Source organism: Salvelinus sp. IW2-2015, unplaced genomic scaffold (assembly GCF_002910315.2).
Source record: "Salvelinus sp. IW2-2015 unplaced genomic scaffold, ASM291031v2 Un_scaffold6665, whole genome shotgun sequence".
Taxonomy (NCBI): domain Eukaryota; kingdom Metazoa; phylum Chordata; class Actinopteri; order Salmoniformes; family Salmonidae; genus Salvelinus; species Salvelinus sp. IW2-2015.
Genome location: NW_019947927.1, coordinates 6,729 through 18,926, shown reverse-complemented (window position 1 = coordinate 18,926; position 12,198 = coordinate 6,729). Strand labels below are relative to the sequence as shown.

The 12,198-nt window shown below is 40.1% G+C and overlaps 1 long non-coding RNA gene and 1 pseudogene across 1 annotated transcript; both read left to right on the top strand.

Annotated features, from left to right (window-relative positions):
• The first annotated feature begins 1,921 nt into the window (after positions 1 to 1,921).
• On the top strand, positions 1,922 to 8,980 carry LOC139026987 (NLR family CARD domain-containing protein 3-like; annotated as a pseudogene).
• Positions 8,981 to 10,804: 1,824 nt separating this feature from the next.
• Positions 10,805 to 11,879, top strand: LOC139026988 (uncharacterized). The gene is made up of 3 exons (XR_011479008.1): positions 10,805 to 10,958; positions 11,310 to 11,356; positions 11,810 to 11,879. It is a non-coding gene; the product is annotated as an uncharacterized lncRNA (long non-coding RNA).
• The last annotated feature ends 319 nt before the right edge of the window (positions 11,880 to 12,198 follow it).

The following is a 12,198-nucleotide window of genomic DNA, read 5'->3' as shown; positions in this document are numbered from 1 at the left end:
TCTGCTTAGATTTTACACAGTAATATATATATCTGCCTCACTCTCAGAGAAATCAGTAGTTTTGCTAGGTTTTACAACAGTAATAATAATATCTGCCTCACTCTCAGAGAAATCAGTAGTACTGCTAGGTTGTACACAGTTAAATAAATATAGTGGGGCAAAAAAAATATTTAGTCAGCCACCAATTGTGCAAGTTCCCCACTTAAAAAGATGAGAGAGGCCTGTAATTTCCATCATAGGTACACTTCAACTATGACAGACAAAAATGAGAAAAAAAAATCCAGAAAATCACTTGTGGATTTTTAATGAATTTATTTTGAATTATGGTGGAAAATAGTATTTGTTGTCACTATAACAGAGCTGATCTCACAGCACCTCTAATTTAGAGAGCTCCTCTGTCCTCCACTCGTTACCTGTATTAATGGCACCTGTTTGAACTTGTTATCAGTATAAAAGACACCTGTCCACAACCTCAAACAGTCACACTCCAAACTCCACTATGGCCAAGACCAAAGAGCTGTCAAAGGACACCAAGAAATAAATTGTAGACCTGCACCAGGCTGGGAAGACTGAATCTGCAATAGGTAAGCAGCTTGGTTTGAAGAATTCAACTGTGGGAGCAATTATTAGGAAATGGAAGAATACAAGACCACGGATAATCTCCCTCTATCTGGGGCTCCATGCAAGATCTCACCCCGTGGGTCAAAATGATCACAAGAACGGTGAGCAAAAATCCCCAGAACCACACGGGGGCTAGTGAATGACCTGCCAGAGAGCTGGGACCACAAAGTAACAAAGCCTACCATCAGTAACACATACGGCCGCCAGGGACTCAAATCCTGCAGTGCCAGACGTGTCCCCTCTGCTTAAGCCAGTACATGTCCAGGCCCGTCTGAAGTTTGCTAGAGAGCATTTGGATGATCCAGAAGAAGATTGGGAGAATGTCATATGGTCAGATGAAACCAAAATATAACTTTTTGGTAAAACTCAACTCGTGGTGTTTGGAGGACAAAGAATGCTGAGTTGCATCCAAAGAACACCCATACCTACTGTGAAGCATGGGGGTTGGAAACATCATGCTTTGGGGCTGTTTTTCTGCAAAAGGGACCAGGACGACTGATCCGTGTAAAGGAAAGAATGAATGGGGCCATGGATCGTGAGATTTTGAGTGAAAACCTCCTTCCATCAGCAAGGGCATTGAAGATGAAACGTGGCTGGGTCTTTCAGCATGACAATGATCCCAAACACACCGCTGTAATACTTGTATATAACCTACATATCATAGATGACCAGTCTAAACCTGTTCAGATCAGTTCACATAACGTTATAGGCCTACCAGTAGCAGGACAGAAAACGTACTGTATATAACCTACATATCATAGATGACCAGTCTAAACCTGTTCAGATCAGTTCACATAATGTTATAGGCCACCAGTAGCAGGACAGAGCATTACACTATATATACAAAGTATGTGGACACCCCTTCAAATTAGTGGATTCGGCTATTTCAGCCCAACCCATTGCTGACTGGTGTATAAGATAAGAGCAGACAACCATGCAATCTCCATAGACAAACATTGGCAGTACTAGCAGTACTACTGATTTCTCTGAGAGTGAGGCAGATATATATTATTACTGTGTTAAACCTAGCAGTACTACTGATTTCTCTGAGAGTGAGGCAGATATATAGCATTTTGCAAAAAAACATGACTATTTGTCTCTTTGAAATGAAACSATCAWGTAATAGATTTTAAACAAATACATGTCTGTCATTGAACAATCGCATTCCATGATTAGCTAGTGAAAAACAGACCAATCTCTTTCATAATTTCTTTAAACAATAAAAGCAAATTTATGCACATTTCTGAAAAAGGATGTATAGCGTTTTGGAATGAAACTTTGGAATGAAATGTTTCCCAATCTGAGCTCAGCGTAGATGAGAGATGTAATGTTTGTCTCTGTTGTGTTGAAGCCCAATCAAGCAGGAGAGACCAGCCTCCCCTGTACCCAGCTGTGAGTCCATGAAGAGTGACAAGTCTATGGCTGAACCTATAAACTTTAGAGAGGGAGACTTTTCTACTGAACAAAGGTAAGAAGAACTCATGGGTCATGATCAGTGAGTTAAGCAACAGTCTCTAGTCATTTCTCCTCTCCCATTTTCCCATTTCTTTTAGTTGTTTTCATAATCCATAGGCTAATCCTTTTGTCCATTTTCATAGTCCTAAAACAATATTGTGTGTGTGTGTGTCCATGGACAGGGTTGTAAGGGATTACAAAAAAACAGTAACTATAATCTGTTATGTTATCATCAAAAATATTGTAATCAGATTACAGATACTTTTGAATAACTAGATGAGTACTTTGAAGATTACTTTAGATTACAGCCAGTGAAAAATGCGCTTTTACAACAGCTACTTATATATATTTTTATTTCACCTTTATTTAACCAGGTAGGCAAGTTGAGAACAAGTTCTCATTTGCAACTGCGGCCTGGCCAAGATAAAGCATAGCAATTCGACACAGGTCGCAGTGGTGGGTAGTGTATGGGGCTTTGGTGACAAAACGGATGGCACTGTGATAGACTGCATCCAATTTGTTGAGTAGAGTGTTGGAGGCAATTTTATAAATGATGCACTACATAGTGCAGATGCTCAAACTCGCACACTTTTGACTTTATGGGGCAATCTGTAGTTATAAGTTATATATATATATATATCCATTGATTGTTGAAGAATATAAATTATAAATGCCTTAAGATCTTAGTTCAATTGTCACAGAACTGGTTTTACTCCAGCTGCCACTCTCCATCAGACCATATCAACTGGTTTTACTCCAGCTGCCACTCTGCATCAGACCATATCAACTGGTTTTTTACTCCAGCTGCCACTCTCCATCAGACCATCATCAACTGTTTTACTCCAGCTGCCACTCTCCATCAGACATATCAACTGGTTTACTCCAGCTGTCACTCTCCATCAGAACATATCAACTGGTTTTACTCCAGCTGTCACTCTCCATCAGACACATATCAACTGGTTTTACTCCAGCTGCCACTCTCCATCAAACATATCAACTGTTTTACTCCAGCTGCCACTCTCCATCAGAACATATCAACTGGTTTTACTCCAGCTGTCCACTCTCCATCAGACATATCAACTGGTTTTACTCCAGCTGTCACTCTCCATCAGACCATATCAACTGGTTTACTCCAGCTGCCACTCTCCTTCCTCCTTCCCATCAACATATCAACTGGTTTACTCCAGCTGCATCTCCATCAGAACATATCAACTGGTTTTACTCCAGCTGTCACTCTCCATCAGACCATATCAACTGGTTTTACTCCAGCTGCCACTCTCCTTCAGAACATATCAACTGGTTTTACTTCAATGTGTGTAAAAAAAAAAGTAAATGCAGACAAACACTGTATTTCCTCATAACATGGTTAAAACAATAGTGTTGATATAATGGATGGTCAGTCCTTGCATCCATAGCTCAGTCTGTTAATCTGAGAGTGGTTACATTTCTCCAGGCCCATCCCTCAACTTTTTACCAAAACAGAGGCGGGGCGACCGTTTGTTATTGTTTAATCTGTGGATTTGCCCTTTAAACAGCTCCATATTATCAAGATATCAAAGTGTCACCAACTAATAGGTAAACAATAGGCCAATAGCAAATGCAGCATATGACCTTCATTTTTCACATGTAAATAGCACTTTTCAGTAGTGCACAAAGCATGCCATTCCATGAGCGCAGCATTTATTTTTCAACTGAATCAGTGAGCCCAATCACCATGACAACAAAATAAACAACAGAGTAGGGCTGGCTAATTAGTCCTTAGTTTTGAGGTCATGCTCAGGTTAAACAATTTGGCTAATCTATACTTCCATATTTCCAAGTCCTATGTCTTGAAAATCAAGGGGAATAACATTTATTGAAATGACTGGAATATCATTTAATCATATTATATGTAATAGAAAGGGATGGATTAGAACAGGTATGCGGGGGTACGTGCAATGCCATCGGGGGTACGCCAAATAAAAATGTGATTCACATTTTAAAAAACAAAAAAACATTTCCAAACAGTCCATTTATATTTTCCAATGGGGCTATACATTTGGGTGAGGTTTTCTTCTCACCTGAGTAGCCTCGTTTCACTGCCAAAAATAAAATGAAACCATCTAGTGTTCAGCGAAATAACAACACAACGTCAAATACAGATAGCCTAGTCAAATAATTAACATCCAATCACATTAACCATTACTCTCTTGCGCCGACATTTAGAAACGAAACATGACAATTTGAAAAATAATAATGTGATATAGCGAAGCACCTGTGTTAGCTGGGTACGCAATTATGCAGGTACTTTCCCGAAACGGACGACACAAACAACTGGATTCGTTATCCCTTTCATGCCTTGCCTCCAGTCCACATACCGATATCTGAACAAGACAGCCTCATCGAAATTGCAACAAGCGGTTCTGTGAAAATGTTATTTAATTAGAAGCCACTGCCAGATTTCTGGATTGGGCTGCGCTCAGAGTTTCTTGCCTTGGCAAATCACGCTGTTAACTGATGCCCTTTGCAACCACGTACCTATGTGAGAGTGGATTCTCGGCCCTCACTAGCATGAAAACTAAATACAGGCACAGACTATGTCTGTAAAATGATTTAAGACTGAGACTCTCTCCAATACAACCCAAAATTGTGCATCCTTTCAAGCATTCTCATTGTTGTGATTTTTTGTTTCGTTTTTTGTTCTTTTCTGTTTTGCCTTTCTCTTTTTTGAATTTTGTTCATTTTGTTGGTTGTTGGTGTATTGGGGGACGTTGGCTTGGGGTCTGTCTGTCTGTCTGTCTGTCTGTCTGTCTGTCTGTCTGTCTGTCTGTCTGTCTGTCTGTCTGTCTGTCTGTCTGTCTGTCTGTCTGTGTGTACTCCTTGGATGAGGAGATATAATCCCATGTTTTGTCCACAGAAACCAACAGAAGAGATCAGAGTCAGAGATTCTCAGTGGTCAGTCTTCCCAGAGTCATCAAACAGACCTGGCCTCCATATTCAGTGTATGTGGTCCTGTTATGTACATTTGTTTTTGTTTACCTGAAGTAAAGTTGATCTGTCAATCATTCATTAATGTGTTAATGAGAAAGCATTTATTCTCTTGCTTAACATATTTACTTGATTTATTTCAGTTGCTTGAAGAGAATATTATGACATTTGTGAAGAACGAGCTGAAGATGTTCAAGAGGATTSTTAGTCCAGAACTCCCAGAAGGCTTTGAGAGTCAGAAGCAGGATAAGGAAGTGGTGGATGCTGAAGATGAGAAGCAGGAGAGCAGTGCCAGAGAGGGGGCTCTGAAGATCACACTGCACGTCCTGAGGAAAATGAACCAGAAGGAGCTTGCTGACACACTGGAGAAATGTAAGATCTGTCTGCCTCATGTTGAATGCTGTTTTTTAACATTTAAAAGCTGTAGCTAAAGTACAGCTAAAGTAGCTGTGTAACTCAATGATATTGTAGCAGCCTTAACACAACACCTAGTGACCTCATCAAGTAGCAGCAGGGATGTGTTGTAGTGATTAACTTAGACAGAGATAGAGAGAGAGAGAGAGAGAGANGAGAGAGAGAGAGAGAGAGAGAGATAGACAACATTAATAATACCATCAATAATACCAATAATAATATAATCAGTCACACCAGTCTGTAATGCATTATGAAAACATTTACACATTTATACAGTCAGATAATATCCTCTTATGGCTGCAGGGGCAGTATTGAGTAGCTTGGATGAAAGGTGCCCAGAGGTGCCCATAGTAAACTGCCTGCTCCTCAGTCTCAGTTGCTAATATATGCATAGTATTATTAGTATTGGATAGAAAACACTCTGACGTTTCTAAAACTGTTTGAATGATGTCTGTGAGTATAGGCTTTGAGAGTCAGAAGAGTATAACAGAACTCATATGGCAGGCAAAAACCTGAGAAGAAATCCAAACAGGAAGTGAGAAATCTGAGGTTGGTAGATTTTCAACACAGTTCCTATTGAAATCCCATTGGGATATGAATGAAGTTGCATTTCCTAGGGCTTCCACTAGATGTCAACCGTCTATAGAAACTTGAATGAGGCTTCTACTGTGTTGTGGGACTGAATAAGAGGGGAATGATTCAGGCTACTGGCAGAGAGACATTTCCTGGTCATGCGCATTCCACATGATATCCACTTGGGTTCCGTTGCTCCTCAAGACACAAAGGAATTCGCCGGTTGGAACTTTATTGAAGATGTATGATAAAAACATCCTAATGATTGATTCTGTACTTTGTTTGAAATGTTTCTTCGACCTATAATATAACTTTTTGAAGTTTTTGTCCGAAGTAACACTCGACCTGAATGAGCGTTTGGATATGTATACCAAACGCGCTAACAAAAGGATGTATTTGGACATAAATAACGGACATTATTGAACAAAACAAACATTTATTGTGGACCTGGGATTCCTGGGAGTGCATTCTGATGAAGATCATCAAAGGTAAGGGAATATTTATCATGTAATTTCTGGTTTCTGTTGACTCCAACATGGCGGCTAATTTTCTTATTTTTCTGAGCGCCGTCTCAGATTATTGCATGGTTTGCTTTTTCCGTAAAGTTTTTTTGAAATCTAACACAGCGGTTGCATTAAGGAGAGGTATATCTATAATTCCATGTGTATAACTTGTATTATCATCTCCATTTATGATGAGTATTTCTGTTGAATGGTGTTGAATGATGTGGCTATGCAAAATCACTGGATGTTTTTGGAACTAGTGAACGTAATGCGCCAATGTAAACTCAGATTTTTTAAATATAAATATTAACTTTATCAAACAAAACATACATGTATTGTGTAACATGAAGTCCTATGAGTGTCATCTGATGAAGATCATCAAAGGTTAGTGATTCATTGTATCTCTATTTGTGCTTTTTGTGACTGCTATCTTTGGCTGGAAAAATGGCTGTGCTTATTCTGCGGCTTGGTGGTGACCTAACATAATCGTTTGTGGTGCTTTCGCTGTAAAGCATATTTGAAAACGGACTCTGTGGTGGGATTAACAACAAAATTACCTTTAAAATGGTATAAGATACATGTATGTTTGAGGAATTTTAATTATGAGATTTTTGTTGTTTTGAATTTGGCGCCCTGCACTTTCACTGGCTGTTGTCATATCTATCCCGTTAATGGGATCTCAGCCCTAAGAAGTTTATTATAATTGATAAAACAGACTATAGTAATATTAATATCCTCTGTGTTATTTCTTCATTCAGATGAGCTTGCTGTGATTTACCAACGTGAACTCAAATCTAATCTAAAGAAGAAGTTCCAATTGGTATTTGAGGGGATCGCTGAACAAGGAAACCCAACACTTCTCAATAAGTTCTACACAGAGCTCTACATCACAGAGGGTGGAACAGGAGAGGTCAATAATGAACATGAGCTGAGACAGATTGAGACAACAATCAGGAAACAAGCAAGACCGGAGACTGCAATTAAATGTAAAGACATCTTCAGACCCTTAACTGGACAAGACAAACTTATCAGAACTGTGCTGACAAAGGGAGTCGCTGGCATTGGAAAAACAGTCTCTGTGCAGAAGTTCATTCTGGACTGGGCTGAAGGAAAAGCAAATCAGGATGTCCAATTTGTATTTTCATTCCCTTTCCGGGAGCTGAATTTGATGAAAGAGGACAAACACACTTTCATTGAACTTCTTAACCACTTCTCAATGGAAACCAAACAATCAAGATTCTCCAACTACGAGAAGTATAAAGTTCTATTCATCTTTGATGGTCTGGATGAGTGCCGACTGCCCCTAGACTTCCAGAAGAACAAGATCTGTTGTGACGTCACAGAGTCAACCTCAGTGGATGTTCTGCTGACAAATCTCATCAAGYGAAATCTGCTTCCCTCTGCTCTACTCTGGATAACTACAAGACCTGCAGCAGCCAATAAGATCCCTTCAGGGTGTATAGACCAGGTGACAGAGGTACGAGGGTTCAATGACCCACAGAAGGAGGAGTACTTCAGGAAGAGATTCAGTGATGAGGACCTGGCCAGCAGAATCATCTCACACATAAAGACATCAAGGAGCCTCCACATCATGTGCCACATTCCAGTCTTCTGTTGGATTTCTGCAACAGTCCTTGAACACATGCTGAAACATAAGAGAGAAGAGATGCCCAAGACTCTGACTGAGATGTACACACACCTTGTGGTGTTTCATACCAAACAGAAGAATGCAAAGTATCTTGGGAAAGAAGAGACAGGTCTACACTGGAATAAAGAGAGCATTCTGTCACTGGGAAAACTGGCTTTTCACCAGCTTGTGAAGGGCAATCTGATTTTCCATGAAGAAGACCTGAAAGAGGCTGGCATTGATGTCAATGAAGCTTCCGTGTACTCAGGATTGTGCACACAGCTCTTTAAAGAGGAATGTGGGCTGTACCAGGACAAGGTGTACTGCTTTGTGCATCTGAGCATTCAGGAGTTTCTGGCTGCTGTATATGTGCTCCTCTCATTCACCAACAACAATGAGAATCTAATGGCCAAACCTCAATCAATGTTCAGCTACTTTTTGTCGTTCTTCATAGACAAGCCTGAAGTTACTGTCTACAAGAGTGCTGTCGATAAAGCCTTACAAAGTGAGACGGGAAACCTGGACCTTTTCCTCCGCTTCCTTCTGGGCCTCTCACTGGAGTCCAATCAGAAGCACTTACGAGGTCTACTGACAATGACAAGAAGCAGCTCACAGACCCATGAAGAAACAGTCAAGTACATCAAGGAGAAGATTAGGGAGAATCTCTCTCCAGAAGAGGTGCATCAATCTGTTCCACTGTCTGAATGAACTGAATGACCATTCTCTAGTTGAGGAGATCCAAAGCTACCTGAGATCAGGAAATCTCTCAGAAGCCAACCTGTCACTGCACAGTGGTCAGCTCTGGTCTTTGTGTTGCTGACTTCAGAAAGGGCTGGACGTGTTTGACCTGAAGAAATTCTCCAGATCAGAGGAAGGTCTTCTGAGGCTGCTGCATGGGTCAAAGCCTCCAGAGCTGTTCTGTGAGTATATAAATGACATTTAAGAACTAATCATCAGGAAGAAATATTGAATTTAGGGAATATAAGGTTATATTGAATAACATATTGAATCACTGCATTGGTGTTCACATTAGTATAACATATGACCATACAAATTTAGGGGACGGAATTTGAATCTAAATGTTGTTTGGGAGAATAAACCAAATGCATCTGCCATGTCCTTCTACACTCGTTATTAACAGTGTGTTTGTGAAGTCATGATGATCTCTTTGCAGGCTGTCAGGCTGTGGAGTCACACGAGGAAGGCTGTGCTTCTCTGGTCTCAGCTCTGTGGTCAAACCCCTCACACCTGAGAGAGCTGGACCTGAGTAACAATGACCTGAAGGATTCAGGAGTGAAGCTGCTCTCTGCTGGACTGGAGATCCCCACTGTAAAACTGAAGACTCTGAGGTCAGTATTTCCTGTAGTTGGTCAACAAGTGATACTGTTCACCAGATCCACATGTGTTTACCAGACACACATAGTCCACACAATATGTGTTTGGACAGTGAAGCTTACAGTTTTAAATTTGGTGCTATGCTCCACATTTTGGATTTGAGATATAATGTTTCATATTAGGTGACAGTACAGAATGTCACCTTTTATTTGAGGTTAATGTTATTTGGAGGTTAGTATGTTTTGTTGTATCCTCTGTTATTGGTAATGGTGAGAGGTTAGCATAGTTTTGTTGTAGCCTCTGTTATTGGTAGTGGTGAAAGGTTAGCATGTTTGTTGTATCCTCTGTTATTGGTAGTGGTGAGAGGTTAGCATGTTTGTTGTATGCCTCTGTTATTGGTAATGGTGAGAGTTAGCATGTTTTGGTTGTAGTCTCTGTTATTGGTAATGGTGAGAGTTAGCATGTTTTGTTGTAGCCTCTGTTATTGTATATGTGAGAGGTTACATGTTTTATTGTAGTTCTGTATTGGTAATGGTGAGAGGTTAGTATGTTTTGTTGTAGCCTCTGTTATTGGTAATGGTGAGAGGTTAAAGCATGTTTTGTTGTAGCCTCTGTAATTTTCTCACTCATTATTATTCATAATTCATTCATGGATTTCTTAATCATGGCATCATCAGGATTAATTTAGTATTGTTCAGAAACATGTTATCTATTCACTTAGACAGAAAATTACTCCAGTCATCATCCACCATTTTAATATTGTGGCAAAACACAACAAAACAAACTGCGAAATGCAATTAATGAGTTGAGTCACAAGCTTGATGTAGTCATTGCATTCAACGAATATCGAATCAAATACTTAACTTTTTTTGTCACTCATATGAAACATTTGATCTGAAATTCCAAAGTGTTGGAGTATAAAGACACATTTAAAATGTTAGTTTCACTGTCAAAATAGATATGGTGTGACTGTATACTCAATACAATCTAAATCTGATACTCCACTGTCTGTCTTGTTGACTGATACTGCTTTTTAAACTGGTCTGGTCAGTCTACTCAAAATATTTGTACAAACATTTCCATCTGCAGGCAATAATTTATACTTTTCTATCTTTCTCTCTCAAGCATACTTTGATAATTTGTCATTTCTAATAATGAAACATTCATTTATGAATAGATCATGGCAGGTTCAGGGCATGATATATTTCTGAAATTTAGAAAAAAAATATACTGCCACTATTTTCACCACCAAAGAATAGCAGTGTGATTTTAATATGATTTGACTCTTTGCAGGCTGTCAGCTGTCTAGTCACAGAGGAAGGCTGTGCTTTCTGGCCTCAGCTCTGAGGTCAAACCCCTCACACCTGAGAGAGCTGGACCTGAGCTACAATACCCCAGGAGACTCAGGATCAAACTGCTCTCTGCTGGACTGGAGGATCACACTGCAGACTGGAGAAACTCAAGTATGTAGAGGGTTTATGTCAATGTTCATATCAGACATGTTTGACTTATCAGGCTAGTTAAGACAAACATTGTTCACCACTTGGACAAGTTATATGCTGACTGTGTGTCTGGACACACACACACACTGGACACACACACTGAACACACACACGTTCTTAACACGCTGACCGCGTGTGTGTGTGTGGTGTGTGTCCGTGTGTGTGTGTGGTGTGTGTTTGTGTGTGTGTTGTGTGTGTGTGTGTGTGTGTGTGTGTGTGTGTGTGTGTGTGTGTGTGGTGTGTGTGTGTGGTGTGTGTGTGTGTTCAAGTGTATCACTCAGTGACTGTCTATTCTTCTGCTTACCGCTACAGTGTGGAACATGGTGGAGAATACACAATGAAACCTGGGCTTAGAAAATGTGAGTGTTGACTGCTGTGAAGAATATGACTAAGAATAGAGTCTTAATCCAAGTTAAGTCAAAGTCAAAGACCACCATCATTACTTACTTGGTCATATTAAATATCAGCTGTAGTTCTACAGAAGCAGAAATCAGGGACACCAAAGATTACAAAGAGTTGCTTTGACAATGTGTGTTGTGTGTGCGTTGCGGTGTGTGTGTGTTCGTGTTACATTAGAACGTTTGTTTGTTGTTCATGATTCATACAGCTGTGTGTGTGTGTAATTAATTGGAATGAGTGTTTAATATTACAATACAGTATACATATAAATCATTCTAACAAGTCCTCAAGTTACCTTCACTTCTCCTTTTGATACCTAGAAAATCTACATTACAAGATTTGTGAAAAGTGAGTTAACTTCTAATGTGAATGATGATGATTTCTAATATTGTGTGTCTGGTTTCATCCATCAGATGTCTGTGATCTCACACTGGACCTAAACACAGTAAACAGACTCCTCTCTCTGTCTGAGGAGAACAAGAAAGGTGAACAGTAGGACAGAGAGCAGCCATATCCTGATCACCCAGAGAGTTTGAGGACTGTAGACAGGTTCTGTGTAGAGAGGGTCTGACTGGGCGCTGTTACTGGGAGGTAGAGTGGAGTGGGAGAAGGGCTGATATTGGAGTGACATTTAAAGGAATCAACAGGAGAGGAAGGGGTATTGACTGTTGTCTTGGATGGAATGACAAGTCCTGGAGTCTGGTCTGCTATGACAAAAGTTACAGACCCTGTCACAATAAGAAATCCCATTACCCATAGACATCCCCTCCTCCAGCTCCCACAGAGTAGGAGTGTATCTTGG